Genomic DNA, 12,508 nt, shown 5'->3' on the forward strand with positions numbered 1-12,508 from the left:
CGGTACCTTCCAGCCCGCATATCACCCAATTCATAAGTCGCTGGAACGTACAAGCTGCATTTTTCAAACCAAAAGGCATCACCTTACATTCATACAACCCATTTGGGGTGACAAATGCCGAAATCTCACGGACCCTGTGAGAAAATGGCACCTGCCAGTAACCCTTCAATAAGTCTAATTTAGTTACAAACTTGGCATTCCCTATCCGGTCTATTAAATCTTCAATCCAAGGAAGAGGGAAACTGTCACTCTTGGTTACCTGATTAACTCTACGGTAGTCAACACACATTCTATAGTCACCGTCAGGTTTCTTTACCAGAACTATAGGAGAACTCCACGGACTTGAGCTGGGTTGAATAAGATCATGGTCCAGCATATACTGCACCTCCTTCTCAACTACTTTGGCTTTTTCTGGGTTCAAGCGGTAAGGAGCCTGCTTTACTGGACAAGCATCACCTACTTCAACATCATGTTCAAGCCATGAAGTAAGCCCTGGAGTCTCTCTAAACACTTCTGGAAAAGACTTTATCAAACATAACACGTCTTTCTTCTGGACTTCATCCAGATGCTCCAACAAAACATTAGCCTTATTAAAAATCTCAACATTAGTTTTTAAATTCTCTACAGATACATGGTTATCAACATTATTATTGGGATCATCAACCTTAGAAAATACAGTAGCTAGAGGACATGGTATTTCATAAACAATATTTAATGGATCTGGATTTCTACCTTCATATTTCTTTAATCTATTAATGTGAAAAAACTTTCTAGTAGAAGAGAATCTAATTCATAATTAAGGTCAGACACCTTTCTTATCACCTTCCATGGACCTTTAAATCTGGGTTTCAGAAAACTATCAGGGTCCATATCTAAAACCAGAACCAGATCTCCAGATTCGAAAGAACGACTTACTGCCTTGCGATCATGGAATGATTTCATACTAGCCTGGGAAGCTTGCAAATTATCCTGGGCAAACTTCTAGGCACCACTCAATTTATTTTTCAAATTAGATAAAAATATATTTAAATTTTGAATTTGTTTTCGTCCCCCAATCAACACTTCAAATAACACTTCCAAAAGAACTCGAACCTCATGACCATACACCAATCTGAAAGGAGAAACACCAGTAGATTCATTTGGGTGAGTTCTTAAGGCAAATAACGCATAAGGTAATTCCTTATCCCAACTACTCTCCCGTTCGTAACAGTACTTACCAATTATACTTTTTAAGGTTTGGTGGAACCTTTCCACAACCCCTTGACTTTCAGGATGGTATGGGACACTGGTGATGTGCTGAATGGTCAGTTCAGCACACCTGTCCTGAAAGTACTTAGAAGTAAAATTAGTACCGCGATCTGATTGAATGGTACAAGGTAACCCATAACGACAAAAATATTCTACTAACTTCTCCCAGACAGCTTTTGACGTTACTTTCCTAAGAGGGAAAGCCTCTGGGAACCGAGAATCTCTATCCATCACCGTTAATAAATACATATATCCCGATTGGGTTCTAGGTAAAGGACCAACAACATCAATGACAATCTCTGCAAAAGGTTCACCAATTGCAGGGATGGGTTTTAACGGAGCCTTGCGCAATACCTGATTGGGTTTACCCATGACCTGGCATGTCTCACAAGTTCGCAAGAACTGCTTAATACACATTTTCATATTAGGCCACCAAAATAGCTTGGTTAATCTCTTAAAAGTTTTCGTTACCCCAAAATGTCCCGAGAAAGGATCCTCATGAGCTGACTGCAGCAATTCGTCTCTGAATTGTTTAGGAACTAAAATCTGCTTATGGTACTCAGAGGAGTCCATAAGAGCAGAACGGCTTAATCTACACAAAAATCCTCTCTCTGATACAAAACATGGCTTAGAAACATCATCCCCCTCAGTTATTTCCACATCAAATTCATCATGCTGAGCTCATAAAATCAGCCCTATTCCATGCTCTAACTACCTTACTACTATCACTACTTCCTACAGACTCGAGCCTTCCTACTGTGACATCTACTTGTACAGGGTCTAAATGTAAATCCTCTCCGTCCATCAAGAGGTTCGCCCTTTTTCTGGGAGCGAGTAGTTACAGCAATTGGTAATTTATTTAAGGTTAAAATGGGGAACAATTCTCATCCCCTACATTACATAAGTCATTTCCTAGGATACCATCTATCCCAGGAATAGGTAGTTTATCAACAATGGCCAGATTAATACTCTTTACAACACCCGATATGTCAATCTCTCCTTCAACCACAGGAGCCGACACAACATTGTCAGGAAAACCACTTAAAATAATATAGTTAGCGATCTTCACGTTAAGAGGTAACCTACTTCTCAACAATAAAGATCGAGCAGCACCTGTGTCCCTCAAAAATTTTACATCTATAACTTCCTTCTCAAATCTCAGCTTACCTGGCCAAATATACTTATTAAATGACAGTCACATGGGAGAATCTTTCTCTTTATTACCTTTGTTACCATTTTCCTCGTTCTCTATAGAATGTTGAGAAGCCTTATCTTGATTCACCAAAGCAATGGGAGAAGTTGCCTGCCTCTGTAGATAACTCTGGCGAGCAAAACACTTAGCCTGGGTATGTCCTATCTTGTTACACCAATAACAGGTTCTACTACTTCCCACACCACTAGTTATAGTACGACTAGAATGAGCATTATCAGTTTTTGCAAAATTCCTATTTACAAAATTACCACTGGGATTACTTTTTGGTTGATTTTTTACCTGAAAATTGGAATTTGCTTTAGAGTTAGCCTGGAAATTAGAATTATTATTAGGACCATGGTAATTAGAATTATTTTGGTTAAAGAACATTCTCTTTCTACTCTCCCAGTTACCCTTGACCACAGGGAAATTACCCCTGAAGTTCTCAGTACCAACCTTATGGGTCAATAAATATTCATCACTCAACTGAGCAATTCTGGGAAAAGAGGTCACCTTCAAATCTTCTAAATGCACTCTTAAATCTTTAGCACACGATTTTTTAAAATCTTCAATCAATATCAATTCCTTCAAGGCCGCCAAAGTAGTTACTTGGCGACTCTTGAGCCAATCATCAAAATGCTCCTGCTTTACACGAGCAAACTCCACAAAAGTCATGTTCGGGGTTTTGTTAAAATTCCTAAACCTCTGCCTGTAGGCCTCGGGAACCAAATCATAAGCTTTTAATATCAAAGCTTTCACTTTCTCATAATCCCGAGATACTTGCTCCTCTATGGCATTATAAACCTTCTGAGCCTTGCCCAGCAAGCGACATTGAATCAACACTGTCCAGACCTCCCTAGGCCAAGACAACCTGGAAGCAACCCTTTCAAAAGCCTTAAAGAATTCAGGCACGTTCTCCTCAGTAAAACAAGGTACAAGTTTTAGAGCATCCCCAAAACTAAACTTTTCCCGATATCTTCATGGATGGGGTACTCACAAACTCCTTACCTTGTTGGATCTTGGTCAACTCTAACTTCATGCCTAGCATCGCTCTATCATGTGCTCTGATTCTCTCCAACTCCTCGAACTCTAACTTCTTTAGCTCCAACATGCTCTGGAAATCCTTTACTAGTGGCTCATTTTCCACTTTGGCCGAACGAGTAGGAACAGCCGGACAAACGTTATCAGTCCGAGGAACCCGCTCAGTCTGACTTTTATTATCAGGCAGACTGCCGTAACCTTCAAAAATCACTCCACAGTGGGGCGGATCCTGAAAAAGACTCAATCCCAGAGCCCCTTCTACATCAGACTCACTAATGCTTTCACTAATTAATTCATCAGCAGTTTGTTTAAGCTCACTCAGCCTATTCTTTACTAAATTATATACATCCTTTTTCAATTCCCTATTTGTTAAAGAAATGCCTAACGACCTAGCACAAGCTTTCAAATTTTCTTTAGTCAAAGCACTCAAATACCTAACACAATCCTCAGAAGCTAAATATTCAACGGGGTTAAACTCTACATCAGCCATAGTGAAAACGAAAAGAAGGATTGACTCTGACTCCTTACACTAAGATATATATATATATATATATATATATATATATATATATATATATATATATATATATATATATATATATATATATATATATATATATATATATATATATATATAATATATATATATATATATATATATATATATATATATATATATATATATATATATATATATATATATATATATATATATATATATATATATATATATATATATATATATATATATATATATATATATATATATATATATATATATATATATATACATATATATATAAGCATTAAGCTACAAACGTCCTTTAATATCCAATTCGCTCTACCTCGGAAATAATATATTTTCATATATGTTACCAAAGGGGAATTTTTAGTTGATAATAAGTTCGTCGTCCCGCGGGCTCGAACCAGCGAAGGACAAGAACTCAGGACTACAGTGACGCCTTAGCCCACAAAGCCAACAAGTGAGGTATAAGTTATTACTGAGCCTCACCTACAAATCACCGTCGAACTCTGGTATTTGTATTTAGAATCAGTATCAACCCACCTCTGCCATGCTAACCTTGTAGTGCGTTTTCCGCACGTAGCCATATTATGAATGAAATTTTATTACATCACCGTGATTCATATACAAGCATTAAGCTACAAACGTCCTTTAATATCCAATTCGCTCTATCTCGGAAATAATATATTTTCATATATGTTACCGAAGGGGAATTTTTTAGTTGATAATAAGTTCATCGTCCCGTGGGTTCGAACCAGCGAAGGACAAGAACTCAGGACTACAGTGACGCCTTAGCCCACAAAGCCAACAAGTGAGGTATAAGTTATTACCGACCCTCACCTACAGATCACCGTCGAACTCGGGTAATTGTATTTAGAATCAGTATCAACCCACCTCTGCCATGCTAACCTTGTAGTGCGTTTGTCGCACGTAGCCATATTATGAATGAAATTTTATCACATCACCGTGATTCATATTCAAGCATTAAGCTACAAACGTCCTTTAATATCCAATTCGCTCTGCCTCGGAAATAATATATTTCATATATGTTACCGAAGGGGAATTTTTTAGTTGATAATAAGTTCGTCGTCCCGTGGGCTCGAACCAGCGATGGACAAGAACTCAGGACTACAGTGACGCCTTAACCCACAAAGCCAACAAGTGAGGTATAAGTTATTACCGACCCTTACCTACAAATCACCGTCGAACTCGGGTATTTGTATTTAGAATCAGTATCAACCCACCTCTGCCATGCTAACCTTGTAGTGTGTTTGTCGCACGTAACCATATTATGAATGAAATTTTATCACATCACCATGATTCATATACAAGCATTAAGCTACAAACGTCCTTTAATATCCAATTCGCTCTGCCTCGGAAATAATATATTTTCATATATGTTACAGAAGGGGAATTTTTTAGTTGATAATAAGGTCGTCATCCCGTGGGCTCGAACCAGCGAAGGACAAGAACTCAGGACCACAGTAACGCCTTAGCCCACAAAGCCAACAAGTAGGTATGAGTTATTACCGACCCTTCGGTAACATATATGAAAATATATTATTTCCGAGGTAGAGCGAATTGGATATTAAAGGACGTTTGTAGCTTAATGCTTTGTATATGAATCACGGTGACGTGATAAAATTTCATTTCATATATATATATATATATATATATATATATATATATATATATATATATATATATATATATATATATATATATATATATATATATAATATATTTATATATATATATATATATATATATATATATATATATTATATAAGGGTATATATATATATATATATATATATATATATATATATATATATATATATATATATATATATATATATATTTATATATATATATATAGTGAGATTGAGAGGGTTCTATCGTAGACATCCAGGTTAGGTGAAGGATCATTCCATTATTCCTTTTCAAGGTACTTTATTGTTGCTGCGACGTTTCAGGACTAAAGTCCCATTTTCAAGCTATAGAAATAAAAGTTAAAAGTTAAAATAAAACTCGGGCTAAAATTAAAAAAAAAAAAAAAAAAATTTATACAAATATACAAATAATATAAAAGTAAAGTACAAAGGATAAGGAGGAGTAAGTACCATAAGGTGCTGAAGGCACAGACCGAGTGACTATTCGGGCCGGGTTCAGCTTTGACTTAAACCGAGAGATACAGAGGTGTTGAGGAAGACTGGGTGTTTAACTGTGGAACTAGTTGTTTAATAAAGAGTGTTTAAGATTGCTAAATATTGTTCGTTAGGAGTTTGGCCTATAATTTTAAAATCTTTGTAGTTTATATTATTTCTTTGCATGTTCTCGTATACATGAAAATTCAGGATTAGTCAATTTGACGCCTGTTCGATAGCTAACGCCTCGATGAGAGTCCAATTTCATGTGTGGAGCCGACGTAAAGATTACATCTAGGGCAATTAAATAAATATACGACTCCTGAGGTCATTAGTGGATCGAGTTTCTCTATGTTTAAACAGAGATCTAATACTCATTGGGTTGCAGGGTATTAGCTTTAATTCAATGGCAGGTAAAAATTTCTGATAACAACTTCAATTCGATAGAAATTTAGGTCATGAATAAATGGGACACTTGCATATAATCGTCATACTGTAGGTATTTTAATTTTAGGATGGAAGATATTGTTTAAAAATTTGCTGAGGTGTTTATCAAAAGTTTGGATGGAAAGCAGTTGTCAGTGAAATATTGGTGGAGATAAGTTATTTCATGAAAAAGATTCCAATTAGACGTTATGTTAAAATATATAGACATGGAGTTTAGTTTAAAATTATAGTTACTATAAAATTTGAGCCCAGGCCAGTAAAAGTTTTCTTTCTAAAAACCGTGGTGTTAAAATGATCATTATGTTTAAAAACTGTTACATCTAAAAATGGCAGCTTATTTTCATTTTCATATAGTAAAATTAATATTAGGATGTACTTTATTGGCATAATCAAGAAATTTGTCGGCTTGATATCTCTGAACAGCAAAAAGGTATCATCCACGTACCTACTATAAAAATAGGGATGGTAGGCCAAAGGACAATTGTCAGTATGCGCTCTCCAGGGAGCACATAAAAATGTTTGCAAAGGTGGGACCCAAAGGGGATCCCATCCATACCATCAACCTGAATGTATACCGTTAAAAACAAAGGCTGTGTCCTATAGCAATTTTCTAAAAATCCGTGAGGTTAAAATTATTAAAAGTGGCATCTGGGTCAGTAAAAATACGGCTAACAATAATGTCAATGGTTTCTTCTACCAGTACATTAGTAAAAAGAGACTCACATCCATGCTAACCATAAATAAGTCTGAATCCTGGTAAAATTCTTTCTTTAAAATGTTCTGAATTCTTACAGCTATAGTTATTATAGTAAAAGGATATACCAGAAATTTAGCAATTTATAATTAGAAGTAGCATAAGAGGTGAGGATGGGCCTCATTGGTATACCTTCTTTATGAATTTTAGGTAGCCCATACATTACTCCATATGAGCACCTGTACTATATAATGAAGTATATAGTTTCACTAATGATATATAATCTTTAAGATATTTCAAAAACAGTTAATTCGGTCTTCTATCTTAAAGATAGCAGATATTGAGGTTCTCCTGTCATTTTTGAATTTAGATTATCCCCTAGGATATTTTCCATCTTTTGTATATATTCATATTTATTTAGTATTACATACTTTTCCCTTGTCAGGTTGTGTTATTGTTAGGTCTTTTCGTTTCCTGAGTTCTTTAAGAAATTCAGTCACTAGAAAAGAATGGTGTCCAACAGTAGTTAAGTTGTTAAAAGTTTTCTGACTATACCCTGTAGTTGGGATCGCATGGTACATCTACATAGGCGGAAATTAAGTAGTCTTGCAAATAATGATTCCATAGATCCATAAAACTGGTTATACGAAGGTTTAAAGCACGGTAGGCAAAAATCCAATCCTAAAGAAAGCAGAAACTCTTCTCTCTTAGATAATTTGTAATTTGACATATTAAACACAGTTTTATTATTGTTCAAAAAAGAAGGAATATATATATATATATATATATATATATATATATATATATATATATATATATATATATATATATATATATAAATATATATAAATTTATACACACACACATATACAAACACACAAACACACACATATACATATATATATATATATATATATATATATATATATATATATATATATATATATATATATATATATATATATTTATACACACACACACACACACACACACACACACACACATATATATATATATATATATATATATATATATATATATATATATATATATATATATATATATATATATATATATTGTGTATATATATATATATATATATATATATATATATATATATATATATATATATATATATATATATATATATATATATATATTAACTTTATCACATACGCAATTGTTCTGTGCATTAGTAGAATTGCTAAGAGGACCTCATTCAAACTGGATGGTATCCAGTGGACATATTTATTCATAAAAAGTTACAAGCCTTCTAGGACACGCAGTCCTCATTATCAAATATCTGTACAAGGAACAGACACGCAGTCCAGCTGTATTTATATCTGTGTGCTGGCTACTTTAATCCTACAGTTGCCTTCCTCCTCCTGTGTGGACCCCCGCCCCCTCGTGACCTTGGCCTTTCTCTGCCCGCATCTTCATCCAGGTGTTCGTTTCCCGTGTGTCCTCTTGCGTTTTTCTTTTGTTTCCTTGCTACTGTGGCGTGTACAATTTTTCTTGATATGCTGTCTTCAAAGCCGTTTCCGGTGTTCCCTGCCATTGTGTTGTTAGCACATGTTATGAAGGCATACTTTACAACCAGTCTGGCCATTTTGTTGGTGCTCCTGTACGGAAAACTCATATTTTCCCAGTCTATTTTTTGGTCATTTCCCCAACATTGTTTGGCAAATGCCGACATCTGATTATATAATGTCTTATGTTCTGCATGTGTTGTTTGCTTCGCTCTTTACAGGATTTGCCAGTTTCACCATAGTACCCATCTTCACAGTAGAGGGGGTTAGATATGGCAGATTGTCAAGACTGTGAAGATGGGTACTATGGTGAAACTGGCAAATCCTGTAAAGAGCGAAGCAAACAACACATGCAGAACATAAGACATTATAATCTTTTGTTTTCAGTCTTTTCCTTTTCATTATTGAGACCACCAGACACAGCGCCAGACGGGAGTTAATGAGGCTAAAAACCACCAGGGAATTGTTTATTTTCCCTCCTTCTGGGAAACAATACGAAACGCACTGACCTAATCATAGCCTAAGTCTTCTATACTACGACAACCAGGTTACTTCATTCGTATAATAGTTCAAGTTGTGATTATATCAGTACATTGTGTTGTGTATATTAATCTCAACATAAATGATATAAACTTACTGTTGGCGCATTCAGTGTTCCTAGCTTGAAATACGGTAGTCAGATTGGCATGAGCACAATCTCTATTTTGTGTCCCTCATCCAAAGCACTCCTCAAGAAATTCTCCTTACATTTAGAAATGCATGTCTGCTAAAGGAACCTTTCTCTAAATGTACTTTAAAATGAATAGGAATACTTGAGTGGATTTGAAGGCGCCAGCAACTATGGCTGCATTCTTGAGTCCCTACTAGCTCGAACCACTCTGTATCAAGGTTATGAAGAGACTGACTTCACGGCCGTCTTTGACCGAACCAAACCTTTAACTAACCACTGGACAAACAACCAGCACCGGTAGTTAAGCATTATTACACGTATACTTACAATTAAACTCACGGAACAGCCAAGACAACGTTTTTCATTACTAAATACAAACACAACAAAACAAAATATCCCTCTTCAACATAATACGCATTTCCACTTTACATGAATTTAAAGAGAATACATGAAACTATACCACAATCTCTCTTGTCGAAGGACAATATATATATATATATATATATATATATATATATATATATATATATATATATATATATATATATATATATATATATATATATATATATATATATATATATATATATATATATATATATATATATATAAATATACAATCTTTATATTGTATATATAGTTTATACAATATATATATATATATATATATATATATATATATATATATATATATATATATATATATATATATATATATATATATATATATATATATATGTACAAATATATATATTAAATACTCTGCCCAATGCGTTAAGTGGCTTTGGAGAAAACGATCATGATATTCTGAAGGAAAACATTTGACTGGGAGATTTTTTGCCAGACGCATATCCGTACAACCTCATATTCCAAATACAAAAACTCACAATTAAAAATCAAGCGTCAAAAATCATCCACATTCCTCTTTATATAACCTCCAATGAAAGCGGATCTTCGCTCCAGTCTGTTTACTCTTCCTGAAGATCATCTCAATCTTCCTCTGAATCGACAACCTTTGGCTCTCTCTCTCTCTCTCTCTCTCTCTCTCTCTCTCTCTCTGTGGGGTGTGAAAATTTAATCCCTTTATTTTGGACAAAGCATAGTATTCCAAGTGCTTCAAATATTTTATAACACCTCTGAAAACTGTCACACAACAATTACAGCCACAGATACAGAGGCTTACGGAACTGGCAGATTCAATTATTTGTTTCAGTGTTTTGTTCTCCCTATATTCACTTTTTGGATTTCCATGCCACATATTATAGAAAACAGACAGCAATGGGAATAATCCGGATCCGAATATTTGGAGAGACTCCCATATTTTTCAGGCAAACACCGCCGTATTTGACCTTTCTTTTCATTCTCTCAAGCATCATTTTTGGCTGTCAGCCTATCAACTGGGAAGTAAATTTTGTTCGAGAATTACTATTAACATTCTAGCCAGGGACATTGCCTGACAGAGAGAGTCCTTTTTGGGGATGAATTTTGAATCGCTTCAGGTGGCAGAACGTGCAAAACGTGAATACAATCAGCAAGCGGTTTGGAAACGGGACCATATCGGATTCTTTCAGACACGCAGAGGTCAACAAGAAACGGAAGTTACAACTTTTACTGCGGGACTGAATGAAAGGGTCACTCTTTCACTCACTGGCTACGAAACTTCTTGGGGAAAGGCAACAAGAACATGAATAACGATATTGAACTGACTTTCGTGAGGACCAGCCAAAACATATACATTGAATGGAGTATAGAATTTAGGCCAAGGGCCAAGTGCTGGGACCTATGAGATTATTCAGCGCCGAAATGGAAATTGGCAGTAAAAGGTTTAAAGGTTTGAAAGGCGTAACAGGAGGCCTTTTTGCAGTTGCACTATGAAACAATTGTTAGAAGAGAGTTGAGGAAAGTCAGATGGAAGAAAGAGAATATGAACGGAAGTACAGTAAAAGGAATGAAAGGGGTTACAGCTACGGGCCGAAGGGATGCTGCAACGAACCTTAAATAATTTCTACAGTGGACCGTGTGAGGTGCACTGAGGGCACTAGCCCCCTACGTGGCAAAATAACATCCAAGATTTTGCAGGCTGAGTGAGTGTTAGAATATTATGTTCTAAAGGGAAAGATTTTAGTTTATCATAGACACGAAAGTTTGATACATAAATGTAATCGAGTTATTATTATTATTATTATTATTATTATTATTATTATTATTATTATTATTATTATTATTATTATTATTATTATTATTCAGAAGATGAAACCCATTCACATGGAACAAGCCCACAGGGGCCAAAGTATATGGTGTTCATTAGGAGGAAGTAAGAGAAAGTAAAGAGAGAAGAAATCTCACTCATTAAAAAGAAAAAAAGATAAATTAATAAATTAAAAGAACTATTCGGAACCGCAGGTGTATAAAAACTAAAATGAAGAGAAACTGGTGGTTACGAAAATTAAATTCTGATTAAAATTCTTTCACTATCAGAATGCAATTTAGCTTCCAATACCTCCCACAGCCTTCCTTTCTTCCATAAGACTCCCCATCAATCATCCACGCCAGCAAAGCTCTCGAGATAATCATTCACGTGAGCTTTGGAATTCCTTTTTGAAATTCAGTTTTCCGAGAGTACCTCCCTTCGCATCTTTATCCAAATTTTACTTCCCCTTGCATGTACAAACACAACACATAACAGTTGGAGGGAAACAGCTTACCTAGGAAGTTCAAAAACTTTTCAATAGCTTTATTTTGCTTTTCAGATTATATTCCGTTTGCCACTATTTTCTTTTAGTTGTATTATTAGTCTTGGTCAATTGGTAGTGGGCTTAGTTTGAAGATTCCTATAATTACACAATATACATCTGAGATGCAATTAAGAGAAAGCCTCTAGATTGCTTCAGTTTTGTTGTTTATTATTTCTAACACTTTATTGTAAGGATATTTGAATGCTTATGAGTCTCAGCATTGGGACGAAACAACCATGATTAAAAAATGGCAGTGAAACGTTATTGAAAAGTTTGGATGTA

Source organism: Macrobrachium rosenbergii, chromosome 57, assembly GCF_040412425.1.
Source record: "Macrobrachium rosenbergii isolate ZJJX-2024 chromosome 57, ASM4041242v1, whole genome shotgun sequence".
NCBI lineage: Eukaryota > Metazoa > Arthropoda > Malacostraca > Decapoda > Palaemonidae > Macrobrachium > Macrobrachium rosenbergii.